Raw genomic sequence first — 6,301 nt, forward strand, 5'->3', positions numbered from 1 at the left:
CCTGCTGCTGTCCCCCCCCGGGGGCACCTGCCACTGCTCCCCTCCATGGGGTACCTGCCACGGTCCCCCCACCGCTGGGTGCCTGCCGGTGTCCCTGCCCCACCGTAGGGTACCTGCCACTGTCCCCCTCTGTGGTGTGCCTGCCACGGTCCCCCCCCCGGCGGGTAGCTGCCACTGTTCCCCCCCGGGGATACCTGCCGCTGTGACCCCGAGAGGTACCTGCTGATGCTCCCCCTCCCGCGTTGTGCCTGCCACTGTCCCCCCTCGTGGGGTACCTACCACTGCTCCCCCATGGGGTGCCTGCTGCTGTCATGTCCGTGTCCCCCCCAGGGATGCCTGCTGATGCTCCCCCTCCCAAGTTGTGCCCGCCACTGTCTCCCCTCGTGGGGTACCTGCCACTGCTCCCACATGGGGTACATGCTGCCCCACACAGGCACCATCACACCCCAGACCCCTCCGGGGCACACTGCATCACACCATCACCCCACCTGCCTGCCAGCCGTGCCCCCATGCACCTGGGGGTCCCCAAGGGCACCCAGGGCCAGCCCTGCACCCACCGTCACCCCGTGCCATACACAGGGACCTCCCTGCCTGTCCTCCCCCGGCCTGGCAGCTGCGGGCAAGAAAGTGCATCCCCGGGCCCCCCAGGATGGGGCGCAGGCAGGGGTGCCCTGCACGAGGGGCCAACCTGTGGTCCTCGGGATTCCTAGAAACGAGGGTTGCCTTTCTCTGAATCTCAACAGAGAAAATCAATCACTGAAAAAATGCTTTGGTCAGTGCCAAGAAGAAAATCTTGAGGATTTGCTGTTTGTTGGAAAGTGCTGCCAAAACAGAAATGTTTTCAGGCCTGCTAAGGCAGCAGAGAAGCTGAATCCTGGTGCAGGGTCTGGGCCAAGCGCAAGCGGAATCAATACGGATTTTATTGCCTGTAACAGATGAGCTCGGCAGCAGCACCGTGGGGTGGCTTCCTCAGTGCTGGGGTTCACAGCACACCCACGAAAAAGCCCCCCCAGGCATCAGGAATAAATGGCACAGTGCTGAAACGCCTTTTAAACACCTGCATGTAATTGTCATGTTATAAATAATTTTTTTTTAATCAAACTTTCCCATAAAACATTGGTGTCTGAGCATTCCTCGCACTGTGACCGGCCCTTGGCGACGCTGCACCCCTGAAGCTGATGGGGAATGCGGCTCCTGAGCGATGGGTACCGCTCCCCTCTTCTTTGCAGTTCCCCGTGTGCAAGGCAAAGCCGAGTGCAATGTGAAGATGGGGGCAGGGGGCGAACATGCCGTGCCATCCTGTACCTTGCTGTGCCATGCCATGCCAAGCAATGCCATGCCGTGCCAAGCAATGCCATGCCGTGCCTGCACCCAGCGGCTGGGCCTGCGTTTGCAGAGGTTTAGGCAGCTGAAAAAAATGGCAGCTCATTCCCCAGTGTGAAACACCACCCTTCACCTTCACAGGGAACCTGACGCATCTTCAAAATAGTCAAACGACCAAACTCTGTGGTGAGTCATGATGCGTCACCGCAGGATTAAAATAACTCTTGCACCATAATCTCCCCTTGGACAAACACCGCTGCTTGCTTCGCTGCAGTTGGTGGTGCTGGGTTTAACCCAAAGCGGGTCATTTGCTGCACTTGTGGGGCCGCATGCACATCCCAGCCTGTCTCCACATGGTGCTGGTGGAGCAGCTGATGGGGATGTTTACACCCCCCTCCCCAGCCACCGTGGTTTATCTTTGCAGCATCTTGGTTGTTTGCCATGGGAATGCAGATGATGTGACACATAAACACTGGATCAAGTTCACCATGGGCGTAAGCAGGGATAACCTTAGCAAAAACTCTCTTTTGCGGAGAGGGCACCCCAAACACGGCACCTGCTGATGGAAAGAGCACAGTAACATTGCCCTGGAATAAAAGTCCCAAACAATAGGAGAGAAAAAAAAAAAAGGCATTTCAGGTGCATCCTCTATTTCCTGACACAAATGAAGCCACACAATTGCATTTAACTCTGGTTTCTTTGTAGGTGCTCCTGCCACACCATCATCGAGCCTGGCCTCAGCTCCCGCTGCGGTGAGCAACTGGGTCTGCCTTCCTCCACTTCTTCATCTTCCTCCTCCTCCTCTGCACACACCCCCAGCTCTTCCTGCACACCCCAGGGAGCCAGGAGAGCCGCTGGGGGTCCCGTTCCTTTGGCACCATGTGAAGGCTTGTGGCCCCTGGCAGGCACTGGCACAGGGCTGGCGGCAGTGCCTACCGCAGGCGCAGTGGTCAGACACAGCTGAGGACCTGGTTTCACACCCATGGGACTCCAGGGACCTCGGTGGGACGATGCCTGGCACGCTGTGCTGGGGAAGAAGCACCCACCTGGGCCCATGCTGACATGCGTATGTCCATCTCATATCCCCAGCTGAGGAGACCTCAGTGCCCCAGTGTGCAGGGCCGGCAGAAGATGCTGACCTGCTCTCCGTGCCAGATAAGGAAGGAAGCCCCCATTTAAATCGAGTCATTAAAAGAAGACTATTCCATAAGCAAATAAACAAATGAGACCCCAAGCACCAATGCAAAGCTGGCGATCTTCCTCCCTCCTCGGCCAGGGAGCGGGGCCAGCACAGGTTCCCAAGGCAGGTCGCTCCGGCTCCTTCCCCACCACTGAATTTCCAAACAAACCCAGCATTTGCAAAATGACTTGAATGAAGCCCCAGGTAGTTAACTACTCCAACACCCCCTATTTTGCCCTTAAAAACTTTTTGTCGCTCCTCCACACCCTGCACTTGCAAAGGTGGGGAAGGTGCTCTCCTGCTCACATGAGGATGGAGCACCCGGAGCACCATGGCTCAGCCTGGCCGGGAGCTGGCCGGAGCTGTGGCTGGAGCAGAGCCTGCGGCATGCGTGGGGTGAGAGCTGCCAGTGCTGCCTTTCTTTCTGCTTTGAAAACTGCCCAGAAATCAGGTAGCTTCTTTTCACAGTGTTTTTCTTTCTTTGAAAACAGGAGTGGGAGGAGGGGTTGTATGTCGGCTTGTAGTCTTGGAGACTGGAGCCGAGGAATATTGAATGGAAACCCAAACATGAGGCTGCCTATGAACAGGCCTGATGTGGAGATAGGATCTGCAGAAACGACAGGCGCTGGCTGCAGCTGCTCCGGGGCCTCCTGCGCCGAGCGATGCAGGGCTGCAGCGTGGGGATGCTCAGCACAGCTCTTGTGTGCTGTTCAAAACAATCCACAAGCGCCATTTCCATCTGGAGATTCAGCTGGTAAAATAGGACACAACCATGCCAATAAAAGTAGATACCACCAAAGGAGCTTGAGATCTACTGACATAACGCACTCTCTCCTGGCCGGCGCTTCCCCTGCTCTGTGGATCTCTGCCACCTTTTCACTGAAACCACCTGAGTGACCAGCACAACCGAGTTAACCTCAAAGCAGCCATGGACAAGGTTATGAGTTCTTTTCCTGTCCTGAAGAAGGGCTTATAAGCCTACAAGTTTTCCTGTTTTTCTCTCAGCTTCATTAGTCAGGTCAAAAAAAATATTATCTTTCCCTACAAACCGTGTCCTTGGTTATTTCAGACCATCGTAGCTACAGAAGCACTATGCCTCTTTGCCAACCTAGTCATTAAACATGGAGCAACTGGTCCTGATTTAACTCACTAAAACTCTCTTTGATTTTTCTGCATCATTTGATTTGGTCCAGACCAAAAAATTAAAAAAAACCGACTTCAGCTGCTCATTTCCCCAGCAGAAGTGATTTGCTGGATTAGAGAACTCTTGATATCGCTCCGATTGCAGCTTCTTCCCCAGTTAAGTGTCATCCGTTTCCTTATCAAGACAGTTTAGTGGCTGAAGGTCTTGGAGACGAAAATCAGGCGACTGTTCCAGGAACACCAGAGCCTGGAGCAGAGCCCCATGTTTGGAAAGCGCCGTGGCTCAGTGCATTCCACACGGCCACGGTAATGCTCAATGCTCGTGCACTGTGGCACGGGGGGAGTTCGCTCTTGTTCGAGGCCTTTCAGAGAAAAGCGAGACACCCAAGAGCATATTCGAACAAAGGTATGGTTGTAATTAGCGTCAGAGCAGTTAAACCTGACATTCAGCTGGTTTATGCCAGCCGTGCCTTTAAAAAAGAAGAGCATTTAGGCATTGGGTTTCATGTCTTTTTATTGTTTATTTAGCATGAATTTCATCCGTATCCTCTTTTTTTTTTTAAACTTAACTTTCTTTGCGTGCTTCTATGCAATTGCGTAAGACATGAAGAGCTTGTAAGTGTTCTTACAGCTGTGCAGGTTTTATGTTAATGGAGCCCTTACATAGTTTTGACACAGATATGTTGTGTACACGTCTGCAGCTCCTAAGCACAGCTCAGAAACAACATCCCCCCAAAGAAAGAAAGAAAAAAAGAAAGAAAGAAAGAAAGAAAGAGAGAGAAAGAAAGAAAGAAAGAAAAGTGCATGTTGTTCCTGGGGAAAGTGAGAAATGGAGAGTGAAGATCTGTGTTTACAGGGGGATGTTTGTGCTGCTTACCCGGCTACAAAACTCCACTCAGCAAATGCCTGTTAGGGCAACTGTAATTAGTGTTCGAGGCAAATTTGGGCTGTGTCTGTGCAGTGCAGTGCTGTGCAGACAGGGACCCACCACGCCACCGACCACCCCGGGGTCCAGGGCACGGCCCCAGGGGTGGCTCTGGTAGCTCCTCACTTGCCTTGGCGGATTCTGCTTCCCGGCGCAGAGGCGATCGGTGCCAGCTCTTTGCTTTTGTTCTTCAGGAGCTGAGGTGAGCCCGGTCCTGCTCATCCAGCCCGTGATGCTCCTTCACAGGAGCCCGTGCCTCCAGCCTGTGGCTCCAGGGTGCCCCGCTGCTTTTCAGGCCCTCAGCAACCACAAAACCTTTCCATTCATTATAGAGAGCCTGCAAGAAACATGCCACTTTCACAATTTTCACGGTGGTTCACCTTGCTTCAGCTTCTTACCTGCTGTAAACGAGCAGTGCTTCATCCCTGTCCCATCCCGGGGATGGGGTTACATCAACGGGCCGTCTGTCCCACCAGCAGAGCTGGCAATGAACCTCCTCCCTTACAGACATTTGCCATCCAGGCCGGAGATGTGTTCCCATGTCCAGGGCGGGGAGGCACGGGCTGGTGTTGGTCACACCGGGATGGCCAGAGCCCCGCTGCGTCACATCCTTTCTCCAGGGTACATATGTGGCCAGTGTCGATGCTTCTGCTTCCCTGCAGCTTGTGCTGCTCTGGTGCGATCTGACCTCCTGCCATCAGTGAAATCCTGTCTGTGTGCGGGATTTGAAGAAAATCAGTGTGATCAGTCCTGGTAGAATCTCACTAGAGAGAAGCACAGAAGTGTCAGGTCGTTCGCTCTCTGCTGGGTGTCTCTCTCAGCCTGCACATGCACATACGCACACACATTTATTTTTGCTTCTCTCAGTGCAGACACATACACATAAATACTCTCTCTTGCACACACACACATTCACGTATTCTCTCCCACACATTCTCTTCCCTCAGCTCTCATCAACACATGGGTTTTACTCACATCCCCCCTCCTCCATCTGTCTCTCAAGAAAAACCTTCCTAATTATTTTTATGAAATAACAGCTCTACGTGGAAAAGGATTTTGCACAAAAAACTTGACAGTGGAGCAAAGAGGCAGCCGAGCTTCCCTGGGAAGTCAATTCCCACTACGATAAAAGCAGCTGATTAAAAACCCCCAGTGCAAAAGCAGCTCCACGGCCAGCGAGGACCCAGGAAAGCTTACACAGGTATGGAGCGACTCCGATTCCCCTGGCAACCAGGCAGAGCTGACCACTATCTTAATCCACAGTAATTCTTTTACAATCAGCTGCCGCCTCCCTCCCTGGCTGCGGTAGCCGGAAGAGGCTCTGGAAATCGGTTTGCTGTGCCAGATTGTGCTGCCATCACCCACTCTCACCTCCCCGTGCCCACATCCCTCTGGATGAGCCCAGCTGGTGGGGGGTAAAAACCCTTCATTCCAATTTTCCAGGCCAAAACCCCATGTCCTGGGTGCTGCACCTTCCATACAAACACACCAGCTTCCCCAGGCAAAGAAAAGCTGACCCTGTCGTGACGGCACTGATGTGAGAGCAGAGATGCTTTAGGGTTTGGTCCCAAAGGTTCCACCGAGATCCTGCAGGACCACAGGCAAGGCACCGCATCCTGAGCGCCACGGTTGACCATCGGCATCATCAGCAATTTGGGACAGGGACTGGTTATTTCTGGGTCACCGGGCAGCGCACAGCACGGCCGGGCCCCATGCCGGGCAAACCGGCT

The sequence above is a fragment of the Falco cherrug genome, chromosome 9, assembly GCF_023634085.1.
Source record: "Falco cherrug isolate bFalChe1 chromosome 9, bFalChe1.pri, whole genome shotgun sequence".
NCBI lineage: Eukaryota > Metazoa > Chordata > Aves > Falconiformes > Falconidae > Falco > Falco cherrug.